Source organism: Entelurus aequoreus, linkage group LG21, assembly GCF_033978785.1.
Source record: "Entelurus aequoreus isolate RoL-2023_Sb linkage group LG21, RoL_Eaeq_v1.1, whole genome shotgun sequence".
Taxonomy (NCBI): Eukaryota; Metazoa; Chordata; class Actinopteri; order Syngnathiformes; family Syngnathidae; genus Entelurus; species Entelurus aequoreus.
In genome coordinates this window covers 36,195,697-36,208,258 of record NC_084751.1, presented here as the reverse complement: position 1 = coordinate 36,208,258, position 12,562 = coordinate 36,195,697, and the positions used below count along the sequence as shown (strand labels likewise).

The window sequence follows — 12,562 nt, the reverse complement described above, 5'->3', positions numbered from 1 at the left end:
AAGTCACACATTGTATTTGTGTTGTTCTCTTTAATGAAAGACTGTATTCCTTTTATACGTTTTTGTATTTAACTTTAGAAGAATCCCTGTATAGCAGTTAGATCTACGTCCATGTGACCTTACTGACACCGTGTCACCAGTCAGTATACATTACTACATTCCATCCCAATCCGTTTATTTATCTTCTAAAAAAACAATGCCATATATTCGACTGATCAGATTTGACTATGAAAACCCTTAGTCCAAGAAGACAGCCCAACAATATACAGTAAAAAAGGGTACAACTTGTCCACAGTAAAGAATGGGCAAACTCCAGCACTCCATCCTCTGATTGTAACCGCAAAGTTGGAAGCATTTAGTCCAAAATAACTTGGTAAAAGCAAACATTCAGATTCATTGTCTTGCCATTGAGTGATTAATGAATGAAATCAGTAGGTGGTGTGTTTGCAATTAAATATAGTGGGGGAAAAAAACTAATCAACAGAGGGCCAAGGTTAATGTTGTCCCCAAAGTCGATCAAGTAATCTGACCACAAAAACCAGCAGGACGAGCAGACGCCGGGCAGCTTGGGAAGAGGCTCATGGAGGAGGGCTTGGCCCAGCTGCAGATGGCCCAGCACAGCAGTGGTGCGTCTGCAGAGCTAAGTGCAACACTTCCATCTGTCAGGATGCAGTGAAAGCTGCAGGGAGGAGGATTTACTAACCCATTAAGTCGCTAATCCACTAGTGACAAACACCCGCTGACAACAACACACGTGCTGCTTGCACATACAAGTACCCTGAGTCATCAGTAATCGCACTAAATAGAATTTTGAAGGAATGTCACTCCCTTTAACAATCCAATATGTCTATTATCTTAGTTATTTGTTGTTTAACACAAACAATATCATGTATCCACTCCTGACACATAACCCCTAAGATGAGCTAACTCTGGCATTTGTATTACTTTTATGAACTAATAACTAACTGGCAAGTCTTTGTAAGTTTGTAATGACAAATGTTTGAATACATGAAGCTTCATCTCGATTACAACAATTTAAGACCAGGCTGGTGCTTTGAATAAAATAATAAAATAAAATAATAAAATAATATTCTCGTAACTACAGTACCCGTCCATCATGTCCACCAGAGCTGTTGCCCATGAATTGAATGTTAATTTCTCTACCATAAGCCGTCTCTAAAGGCGTTTCAGAGAATTTGGCAGTACATCCAACCGGTCTCACAACCGCAGACCCCTTATAACCACACGAGCCCAGGACTTCCACATCCAGCAGGATCGTCTGAGACAAGCCACCAAGAGAGCTGCTGCAACATTTGGTTTGCATAACCAAAGAATTTCTGCACAAACTATGAGAAACCGTCTCAGAGAAGCTCATCTGCATGCCCATCGTCCTCTTTGGTGTCTCAACCTGACTGCAGTCCATCGTCGTAACCGACTTGAAAGGGAAAATGCTCACATTTGATGGCGTCTGGCTTGTTGGAGAGGTGTTCTCTTCACGGATTAATCTCGGTTTTCACTGTTCAAGGCAGATGGCAGACAGCGTGCGTGGCATCGTGTGGGAGAGCGGTTTGCTGATGTAAACGTTGTGAATCGAGTGGCCCATGGTGGGTTGGGGTTATGGTGTGGGCAGGCGTATGTTATGGACAACGGATGCAAGTGCATTTTATTGACTGCATTTTGAATGCACAGAGATGCCGTGACGAAATCCTGAGGCCCATTGTTGGGCCATTCACCTGAGACCATCACCTCATGTTGCAGCATGATAATGCATGGCCCCATGTTGAAAGGATCTGTACACAATTTCTGGAAGCTGAAAACATCCCACTTCTTGCATGGCCAGCATATTCACCAGACATGTCACCCATTGAGCATGTTTGGGATGCTGTAGATCGGCGTATACGACAATGTGTTGCAGTTTGTGCCAATATCCAGCAACTTCACACAGCCATTGAAGAGTGGACCAACATTCCACAGGCCACAATCAACAACCTGATCAACCATGCGAAGGAGATGCGTTGCATTGCGTGAGGCAAATGGTGGTCACACCAGATACTGACAGATTTTCTGACCTCTCCCAGATCCCAATAACGCAAAACTACACATTTCAGAGTGGCCTTTTATTTTGGGTAGCCTAAGACACACCTGTGCAATAATCATGCTGTTTAATCAGCATCTTGATACGCCACACCTGTGAGGTGGGATGGATTATCTTGGCAAAGGAGAAGTCCTCACTAACAGATTTAGACAGATATGTGAACAAATATTTGAGAGGAATAGATATTTTGTGGCTATAGTAAAAGGTTTAGATCTTTTGAGTTGAACTCAAAGCTGCCTTTGTCCGCCTTCTCAGCCAGCTCTTTCATGGTTTTCCGGTGCCCCGATCCTGTGCATCCGATGTCTTGGAGTAGGAGGGCAGTTGAGGAACCCACGAAGCCCCTACACCCCACTTCCACAGGGCAGATGACAGCTTTCCAGCCAGCCTCCCTGCACTCTGCTGCCAGGTCAGAGTACTTGGCTCGCTTCCGCTCATAAGCAGCCTCCAACCCCCACTCCCATGGGACAGCGAGCTCGACCAGAAGAACCGTCTTGCAAGCCTCTGACCAGAAGACCAGGTCTGGCCGTAGCGATGTTTCGACGATCTCCCTGGGCAACTGGAGCTACTTCCCCAGGTCGACCCTCATGCTCCACTCATTTCCTGATGAGAGGAGTCTTGCCAGCTTGCGGCAACGCTGTAGTGCAGCCCGACAGGATGTGCTGGAGGCTTGCGTTGATGGTGTTGCAGAGGGACAGATCTCCTCGGCACCAAACCATTGGTGGAGGTTTCGGGGACAAGGCAAGGTGTCGTACGTTGCTCTGATCAGGAAGCTGAGCCTGGCTTGGGGGATCTTCCACAGGTCAGACCATGACATAGACCTGTCTGTGAGCAGGGGTGCAAATTAACACTCGCCAGTCGCCATTTGCGAGCTATTTTTAGCTTTGGCGAGTAAAATATTTGCCTAACTTGCCACGCTGGCGAGTTGAAAAAGTGAGGTTCACAACAGCAATAATGCAGCGCTTACCGGTACCTAAAGCAACACGGAGATCATTATTTTACCAAGCACATATTTGTTGTGATGTCACGTTCGACGTTCCGTAGACTAGTTGCTAAGAGACGGCAGTTAGCTAGCCTAGTAGTTAGCTTAGAGCGCGCACTACAGGGATATCTCTCAGGCGACAGTCACAGAGTGTACCGGTAACGTTACTCGAGTCTTAATAGCTAACAATCATTCTTCCTAGCCTTAAGCCTATAAATCTTATCGTTATGTGGCGCTTCCTGAAACCCATAGCTAAAAAGGCACGGACGGAGGAGGAGGAGGAGGAGGAGGAGGAGGAGGGGGGTCGCGATGCGAATGCTGCGAAACCCAAACCGACCAGCGCTGGAACTGGGGGGAGAAAGTTTCAGACGAAGTGGCTATACGACGATGCAGGGAAAAAACGCGACTGGCTGACTGTCAAGAACAACATCATGTTTTGCACTGTGTGCACAACTTTTGGAAAGGACAAAAAAAGTCAGGCGAGTCACTTTGTTGTGGGCTGCTCCTCGATGAAAGTTGAAAGTATAATATCACATGAAGGCACTCGCAACCACGACAAAAATATGAAAATAAAGCAAGCCAAGTCTGCCCCACTCCATGAAGCGCCCTCGGTGCAAGTTCTCACTAAACTCTCGGACGTAAACACCCAGAAGATGAAGCTTCTTTTCCGAAATGCGCACGCCATCGCCAAGAAAGGTCGACCCATCACCGACTACGTCTGGCAATGCAGGTAATTGTTAGCTGTGTCCTGTGTTTATATTTACATTACAAATGCCATGGATGTAAAGTGACAGTTTAATGATTGTGGTTACACATCGACAGTGACAGTGTTACAGACACCCACCTAGGCTACAGCTCTCACACACCGACACACACTTAGCTCTCTCTCACTTACTCACTCACTCACTCACTCACTCACAATGTCACACACACAAAGCTCTTTCTCTCACACACACACACACACGGGGAGGGGCGGTGAAGTTCTGAGACGTTAATTTTTTCTATATATGTTAATCTGATGTTCTTTCATTAATGTTCTTTCATTATTTATATCCAGACAATGTTGGCAACAGATTTAATATTTTTTTCCTATATTTTTTGTAGCAAGCAGTTCACGGTCAATCAGACTTGCATATTACTTTTATTTTATTGAATGCAGATATTTTTTAATGTTTAAATGTAAAAAAATTAATGTAAATATCCAGACAATGTTGAAAAATATTTAACTATTTCTTTATTCTTTGTAGCAATCAATGCACTGTAAAACTTGTATATTACTTAAATTTTATTGAATACAGATCTTTTAAAATCTTATCTGCACTGCATCATGCGTCCTGCTTCTAGTTTCATAGGATAGTAAAAAAAAGAATCTATATACTCTATATACTATACTGTGGCCCCTGGTTGGTTGTAGAATTGGTTTTAATGTGACGTGAACACTTCTACATGGCGGAATACAATGGTAAAGGAAATAGTTTGTTTTGGCATTTGGCGAGTAAAAAATATGGTTGGCGAGTATGTTTTTTCACCTACTAGCCACTTGGCGAGTTGGTCAAAAAGTTAGTTTGCACCCCTGTCTGTGAGACTTTCCCACGATGTCCAATGACCTTGCTGGCCCTGGGACACCGCTTTGATGTTTCGTCGTTCCTGCTCAGTTCTTGCCACTTCTGCCACCACCATGGCTCTCCGGTCTTCTTTGGAAGCCTTTGATCAGAACAAGGGAGCCTCGCTCCTCCCAAGGCCTGCTCTACCTTCCTGAACTCTACCAACCACTTCACGGTGCTTCAGCCTGCAGATTGCCGTGTCGACCTCTTCTTGGGCTTTCCACTTTCTTCCTGTTCTTATCTGGGTGCCCGCTGCTCTCACCAGCTGGTCAGTGGATTCCCTCAGCTCCAGGACCAGCCGAGCCTTCTCTTGCTTGTATCCCAGGCGGATGGATCGCAGTGGTAGTTGAAGTGTGTTCCTACCAAAGAGGCCTATGTCTGAGAGGCACCTTGGTAGTCCCAGCCACTTTCTGATGAAGAGTTTGCCAGCCCGTCCATCTTGCTTACCACTGAGGAGGGGATTTCGCTCATCTTCAGTGGCCACCTCACCCTTTGGTACAGTATGAACTGGTAGAACCATACTTTGTACTTCCCAGGGAGTTGGCTTTGATTGATCTTGGCCAGGCCATCTGCGAGCTGTTTCCTCACCGTATATATGAGTTCAACTCATGAAAATGGGAGCAAAAAACCAAAAGCGTTTATATTTTTGTTCAGTATATGTATGTATACAGTATATATATGTGTATATATATATATATATATATATATATATATATATATATATATATATATATATATATATATATATATATATATATATATATATATATATATATATATATATATATATATACATATATATATATATATATATATATATATATATATATATATGTGTGTGAGTCAAAAAGTTTGGGGACCCCTGATTTAATCAGTCGGCATCCCAGTAAAAGCAGACATTGAGTAAAGAATTGTTTTATTATGTTCGTAGTTTGTATTTATTGTTTCGAACTTAGCAATAGATCTGTTTATCACTCAGCTTCTAAAACTTTGAGCTCATCCTCAATGATATACGGTTCTAGATCATCATTTGTCCCAAATTAGTCGTCGTGGCTTTCATGAAAGTTGCCATGGTCAGTGATAGTAGTTGTTAAGGAAATAGGGAACATTGTGATGTGTTTGTGAAATTAATGCGCCACACAAAATATGTACAGTAACTTTACATGTTATTATTATTACTCCATCCATCCATCATCCGCTTATCCGAGGTCGGGTTGCGGGGGCAGCAGCCTAAGCAGAGAAGCCCAGACTTCCCTCTCCCCAGCCACTTCGTCCAGCTCCTCCCGGGGGATCCCGAGGCGTTCCCAGGCCAGCCAGGAGACACAGTCTCTCTAACGTGTCCTGGGTGTTCCCCGTGGCTCTTACCGGTCCCACGTGCCCATAATACCTCCCTGGGGTGGGGTCCGGGGGGCATCCTGACCAGATGCCCGAACCACCTCATCTGGATCCTCTCGATGTGAAGAGCTTCTCATCCTATATCTAAGGGAGAGCCCTTCCATCCGACGGAGAAAGCTCATTTCGGCCGCTTCTACTCGTGATCTTGTCTTTTCGGTCATAACCCAAAGCTCCTGACCATAGATGAGGATGGGAACATAGATCAACCGGCAAATTTAGAGCTTTGCCTTCCGGCTCAGCTTCTGTCTGTTACTACATTCCATAAATACTTACAGCATGTATTAGGTTTTTTTCATGTTTTTTAGAACGCTTTATAGGCGGAATTGAGCGAATCCATTACTTATTTAAGAAATAAAAATTTTAATAAATTGTTTTTAATTGCCTCTGCCTATGCGCATAGCATAGATCCAACGAATTGATGACTAAATTAATCGCCAACTATTTTTATAATCGATTTTAATTGACTTAATCGATTAGTTGCTGCAGCCCTACTGCATATACATCAAGACAAACATACTAAATGGATTTTGAACTATTTTGATCATTCAAGAGACGCAATCCTCAGCACACAAACTTAGTAGCTCAAGTTTGCGTGCTATCAAGTTTGCACATGTTTTAATACATGCAAAACTTTTATAGATCACAGTGTTTCCCTTAATGTAATTGAATGTGGCGGACCGCAACAGCATTTTTATTACCGCCACACCTTGAAAATAAGTTATTTTTTTACTTGAAAACAAATTAAAGTAATATAATATATTGTACCCCCAGAAGTCAGATGCTGTTCTTATTTTTTTTAACCAATCTTATGATAACAAATAGCACAATTCCAACATATTTTACCTCCTGTCTACAGACTTTCTGTCTCTGAGTCCACGATTCCGCGCCAGACACACCACAACACTTCCTCATTTTCCACCAATCACCTTTCAGGCACAGACGGTATGTTTGTAAACATGGGACAAACTGACATCAAATCCAAACCACACGAACATAAAACATTACCACCAGCAGGTTGTTACAGTTTGAACGGATATATATATGTAGCCTACTATTTGCGCACTAGTGATGTACCAAAAACTCGACCACCGAAAAAATACTTTAATTACCGAAAACAGTGCTGCCGAACCCGGATATAAACAAGGCACAGAGCGTTGTCAGCATGTCTGTGATGTGGATGTAACCAAATATACCCATGGACAGTGATCTACAAAATGTGCAAATATTAAGAGGACAGTGGCGGCTTTAAAGAAGAGAAAGTTTAAATGGAGAAGCGCGAAGCAAATGTGACGTCATGCTTGCTATAGCTCTTCTCTTTAGTCAGGGACATCTAGGGACAAAAGTTAAGAGTCTCTAATCACGGCTACATTTTATAATAACACCAGAAAAATATTAGATTAGTTGCTAGTCGTTTTTCATTAAAAAAAAAAAAGTCATTAAAAGTCTCGAGAATGACACTTGAACACCTCTCAAAGTACATGGTACAATAAGCAACAATTGAAAATGTGGCAAAATTATATACAAATATATCTTAATACTAACTATTAATAACAGATTTGTTTTTAAATGTATGTACACATTTTTTTTTACCTTTTTTTATCCAATCCAATCGACCTTATTTAAATAGCACATTTTAGAAAACAAAGTTTCACAAAGTGCTGCACAGCAGTTAAAATACACATTTAGAAGCAGGATACAACTAAGGAGAGTCAACTGTAAAAAAACACTCATGAAACAATATTTTTTAAGAAAATCATATCGTCATAGCAGATTATGCAAATGATTTGATTATGTCATGGTGGCCACGCCCATAAGCATGCCCCTGACTGACTACGCCCTCACTGCCACAGGTATCTTGGCAGTCGAGGGGAAACCCTGGATCAGACACTTCAAGTCTTAAAGGTGCCATATGTAATAATTTAATGTCAAGTCATCATTAAATGGCCCTTATATGTCAAAAGGCATTAATAAATCATCAGTGTTTCCCACACATTCATTTATTTGTGGCGGCCCGCCACGAAAGAATTACGTCCGCCACAAATAAAATAATATATATATATATATATATATATATATATATATATATATATATATATATATATATATATATATATATATATATATATATATATTTTTTTTTTTTTTTTTTGGTCCTGTCCAGCTTCTCAGGCAAATCATATAGTTATTGTATATGCCCATATAGGCTGTTCAGATTTACTTTACAAAAGAGAAGTGTAGGATACTTCTCTTGTTGCCTTATTTGTATTTGACCACTACTGTTTTCTGTTTATTTGTTACTGACTGTGGCAGGACACCTCTGCCTCTGTTTCACTTTATGTTGCTGGTAAATAATATGGTTGTAGTAGTAGGCTAAAGTTAAATTATTTAGTATGCACTAATTAAAGGGGCAGAGCTTTAAGAGACATTTTAGCTTTTATATTTTATAAGATATATTTTTTGTAAGAACCACAATTAATAAATATATTTCAGTGAATAACTTATTGTTCAAATCTGTATATAAATATGTACATAAAGTGTTGTAATTACATTGTAAAATGGATGGATGGACGTTTAAAACAAAACTGTTATTATTAATTAGTAAGTATACATTTTTTGAGCCTTTTTAGAGAAAATCATATCATTGTAGTAAATTATGCAAATTACCCGATGATGTCATGGTGACCACGCCCATAGCCACGCCCCCACCGCCACAGGTATCTTGGCAGTTTATGGGAAACACTGATCATGTTCTTTTCGAATACCTTTATAACTGATAACGGTAGTTCAGCCGGGATATGCTCATTTCAAAATTAGATTTACAGCCCCGGAATATTGTTATTGTTTTCATTTCGATGCCCCGCCCTCTACCTTTTGACCAATTAGAAAAATTATTTCGATGGTGGTTTGAGCGGTCAAACTAAACATTTTAACAGGGTAATGCCAAAAATCTGTCGCGACTCCCGACGAAAATATTGCTGCGTAACTTTACAAATACATTTGGCTAATCGACATCAGTAAAAAGTGGCATAATTAGTTAGTAAACCATCTTGCAAGAAGCATAAACAAGAGAAACCTACAGCGTAGGACTCGTCAATTGCCATTTGAAGTTCCTTGGAGTAGGAGTAGGATTCGGCTGCGTATCTGGCAACCTCAGTCATGGAGAGTGTTTGACCGTGATTGCAGTACCATTTCTGGCCACATTAGTACATATGGCACCTTTAAAAGTTTCATCATTACTGAGTTTTTTGTAAATTGTGTAATTTAATCTCCAATTATTTAGGAGTAATATTACCAGTATATTAGTAATTATCTATCTCTGGAATCAGGTGGACAAAATAGGGCCTTTAAATGCAGTATTGCCAGCCTATTGGCCCAGGAAATAGTGTCTTTAATTTGCTCAGTGCGCACTTTTCTTTATAATAATTGGATGCCTCATTCATCCTCTCAAGGTTGCTTAGTCCCACACACACACACACACACACACACACACACACACACACACACACACACACACACACACACACACACACACACACACACACACACACACACACACACACACACACACACACACGCAGAGATACTTACTCAGCAAACATTTGGCCCGTGTTAAATTATGTTTGTTGCATAGTGCCAGCATGATAATACCAACATTGCATATTTATTAGGGGTGGACAGATCAATTTAAAAATTGATAGTATTCAAACAAAAAGTAGTATCACTTTTGGATCTATAATAGCAAGATGAGAGTGATATTTTTCGATCCTCTTCTATATTTATTTTCGCAGAAATCTATTTTTTTTGCTGTGCTGTTCATTTTGGTACACTGTTGATTTTGCTATTGATGTATTGTTACATTGTTTACAAACTTAGGTAATAATTTATTGGACATAGGAAGGTATTCGGGACAAAAAAAACATGAACATTTATTCAAGACAAAAGACTTAAGGTTGTACGCTATACATCTCAAAGTTGGAGTTTATTTATTTGCGTGCAATGATATGCAACATTTTTGTTTACAGAAGTATTAAGACAGAAGTTTTGCCTTCCATAGTAAGTTCTATATTGAATTATTTCGATGGATCAGGACGGGGGTCAGCAACCCGCGGCTCTTGAGTATATTTTTGAATTTGTTTACTTATTTGTAAACTATGGAATTCTCTTTACAATGAGATAAAAGACTGTAAAAATATATTCCAATTGAAAAATATATATAAAGACAGAACAATAAGATTATATGGACAGCCATAAGTGTTTACATTTTGCTTTATATTTATTATTTTACTTATTTTTTTGTCTGGTTTTGTATTTTTTTTGTATCATCCCGTGATGTGTATATTCCTTTTTTTTTGTTCGGTTTGTACTTCATGAAGTTTTGCACTTTTTGTGTGTTTTTTTGTGTGTTTTTTGTTTGTTTTCATTATATTTGGATGTATTTGTTTGGTTTGTATGCTATCCATTAAGTAAGACTACGTATTATGTTGAAGGGGGCAGGAAAATATAAGATTTACTTCATCCTGTTCCTTCTCCTTTATTTTAGTTATTTATTTTTTATCGTGCTCTGTTTGTGTTGTGTTGTGTTTGCTTGTTTCTCTTGTGTGATCTTGTAACCTGCCCATTGTACAGCACTTTGGCTACCCCTGTGGTAAATTGTAAAAGTGCTTTATAAATAAAGTTGATTTGATTTGATTTGATCTCAGGCATTGGTGTATAAATGTGTGTTTTGTTGCTAAAGTTTAATTGTCTATTGATCAAAGATGCACATCAGTGAAGGAGGTAAATAAAAAATGAAAAGAAATTAAAAAAAAATGTTGCATCGTTGACATTGTTTTGCTCAAAACAATGTCAACGGTGCAACATTTTTTTTCATTTCATTTTATATATAAAAATGTCGCACCGTTGACATTTTTTTACTCAAAACAATGTCAACGGTGCACCATTTTTTTCACTTCATTTCATTTTTTATTTATCTCCTTCATTGATGTGCATCTTTGATCAATAGACAATTCAACTTTAGCAACAAAACACATATTTACACACCAATGCCTGGGAAGGAACAGGATGAAGAAAATCTTATATTTTCCTGCCCCCTTCAACATAATACATAGTCTTACTTAATGGATAGCATACAAACCAAACAAATACATCCAAATATAATGAAAACAAAAAAAAAAAACACAAAAAAACACAACAAGTGCAAAACTCCATGAAGTACAAACCAAACAAAAAAAAGTAATATACACCTCACGGGATGATACAAAACAAATACAAAACCAGTCAAAAAAATAAGTAAAATAATAAATATAAAGCAATACAATTATTCCCTACTATTGCATAACACTTTTGAGTCAAAAGTGTTATGCAATAGTAGGGAATAATTGTACTATTTTGTGGTGTTGTTTTATATTGTTGTATTTGTTGAAAGGCAAAATCAGAGAAGCGTTAAATGAGCTTGAACATTTCCAAGTAAAATGTACTTGGTGTCGGGCAGATATTTAAAGATTGCACTACCCCCCCCCCCCCCCCCCCACTATAAATATTACATATTTGTCAAACAGTCTAGTGCTTTTATTTTGAAGGCCTCATTCGCCTCTTAAATCCTTGCCTGGCCTTGAAAGATCATCCTGTTATAAAGGCTCAACAAAAACAAATTAACGAGCATTCACATGGGTTTTAATGTTACTAGTAGAGATGAATGTACTTTTAAATTCAAGTAAATATGATGTAAAATGTCACCTGTCGATATGAGCCTCGATACATTACATTATAGCAGGTGTTTTTTTTTTAACAAATTACTATAATGTAGTAACAAACATACAATAAATACAAAATCACGGCGTCATTTTACCTGTTTGTCAGTACAGGAGAGGTGCCGCTTCGGCCGTACACACATGCTCCTCCCGGTGCTCGGTCGGCCCGCTGCGGTCGTGTTTGTCCGTCCAGACGACGACTTGTTCGGCTAAAGCAGAAAGCGGAGCCCCTCCTCCTTCTGCACGGTGACATCACAGCGGATTACCGACGCACGATTCATGGAGCCCATCTATAGATATATGTTAGCACATCTATAGATATATGTCAGCACAATGCTGGCAACACTGTTAGCAGCTGGAGTGGACGCTGCAACACAGATAGGAATAATAACACGCCACACTCAGGAGCGGCGCAGCGATGGATGACATACAGGATCAGGTGGACACTTCCACAACGTCACCACAGAGGGCGCTGTTTCCCGCTTTTACCCTCAATGCTTTCCTCTGCTGCAATACTGAAAATGTTGGTGTAGGCCAGGGGTCGGCAACCCAAAATGTTGAAAGAGCCATATTGGACCAAAAATACAAAAACAAATCTGTCTGGAGCCGCAAAAAATTAAAAGCCATATTACATACAGATAGTGTGTCATGAGATATAAATTGAATTAAGAGGACTTAAAGGAAACTAAATGAGCTCAAATATAGCTACAAATGATGCAATATGTACATATAGCTAGCC

The 12,562-nt window shown here is 39.7% G+C and overlaps 1 protein-coding gene across 1 annotated transcript in view; it reads right to left on the bottom strand.

Annotated features, from left to right (window-relative positions):
• Positions 1-12,251, bottom strand: part of LOC133638710 (amyloid-beta A4 precursor protein-binding family A member 1-like) — a 50,850-nt gene extending 38,599 nt beyond the window's left edge. Inside the window, exon 1 of the mRNA XM_062031581.1 lies at positions 11,922-12,251. The gene's annotated coding sequence lies outside the window, so the exon portion shown is untranslated. The remainder of the gene's footprint in view (positions 1-11,921) is intronic.
• Positions 12,252-12,562: the final 311 nt, after the last annotated feature.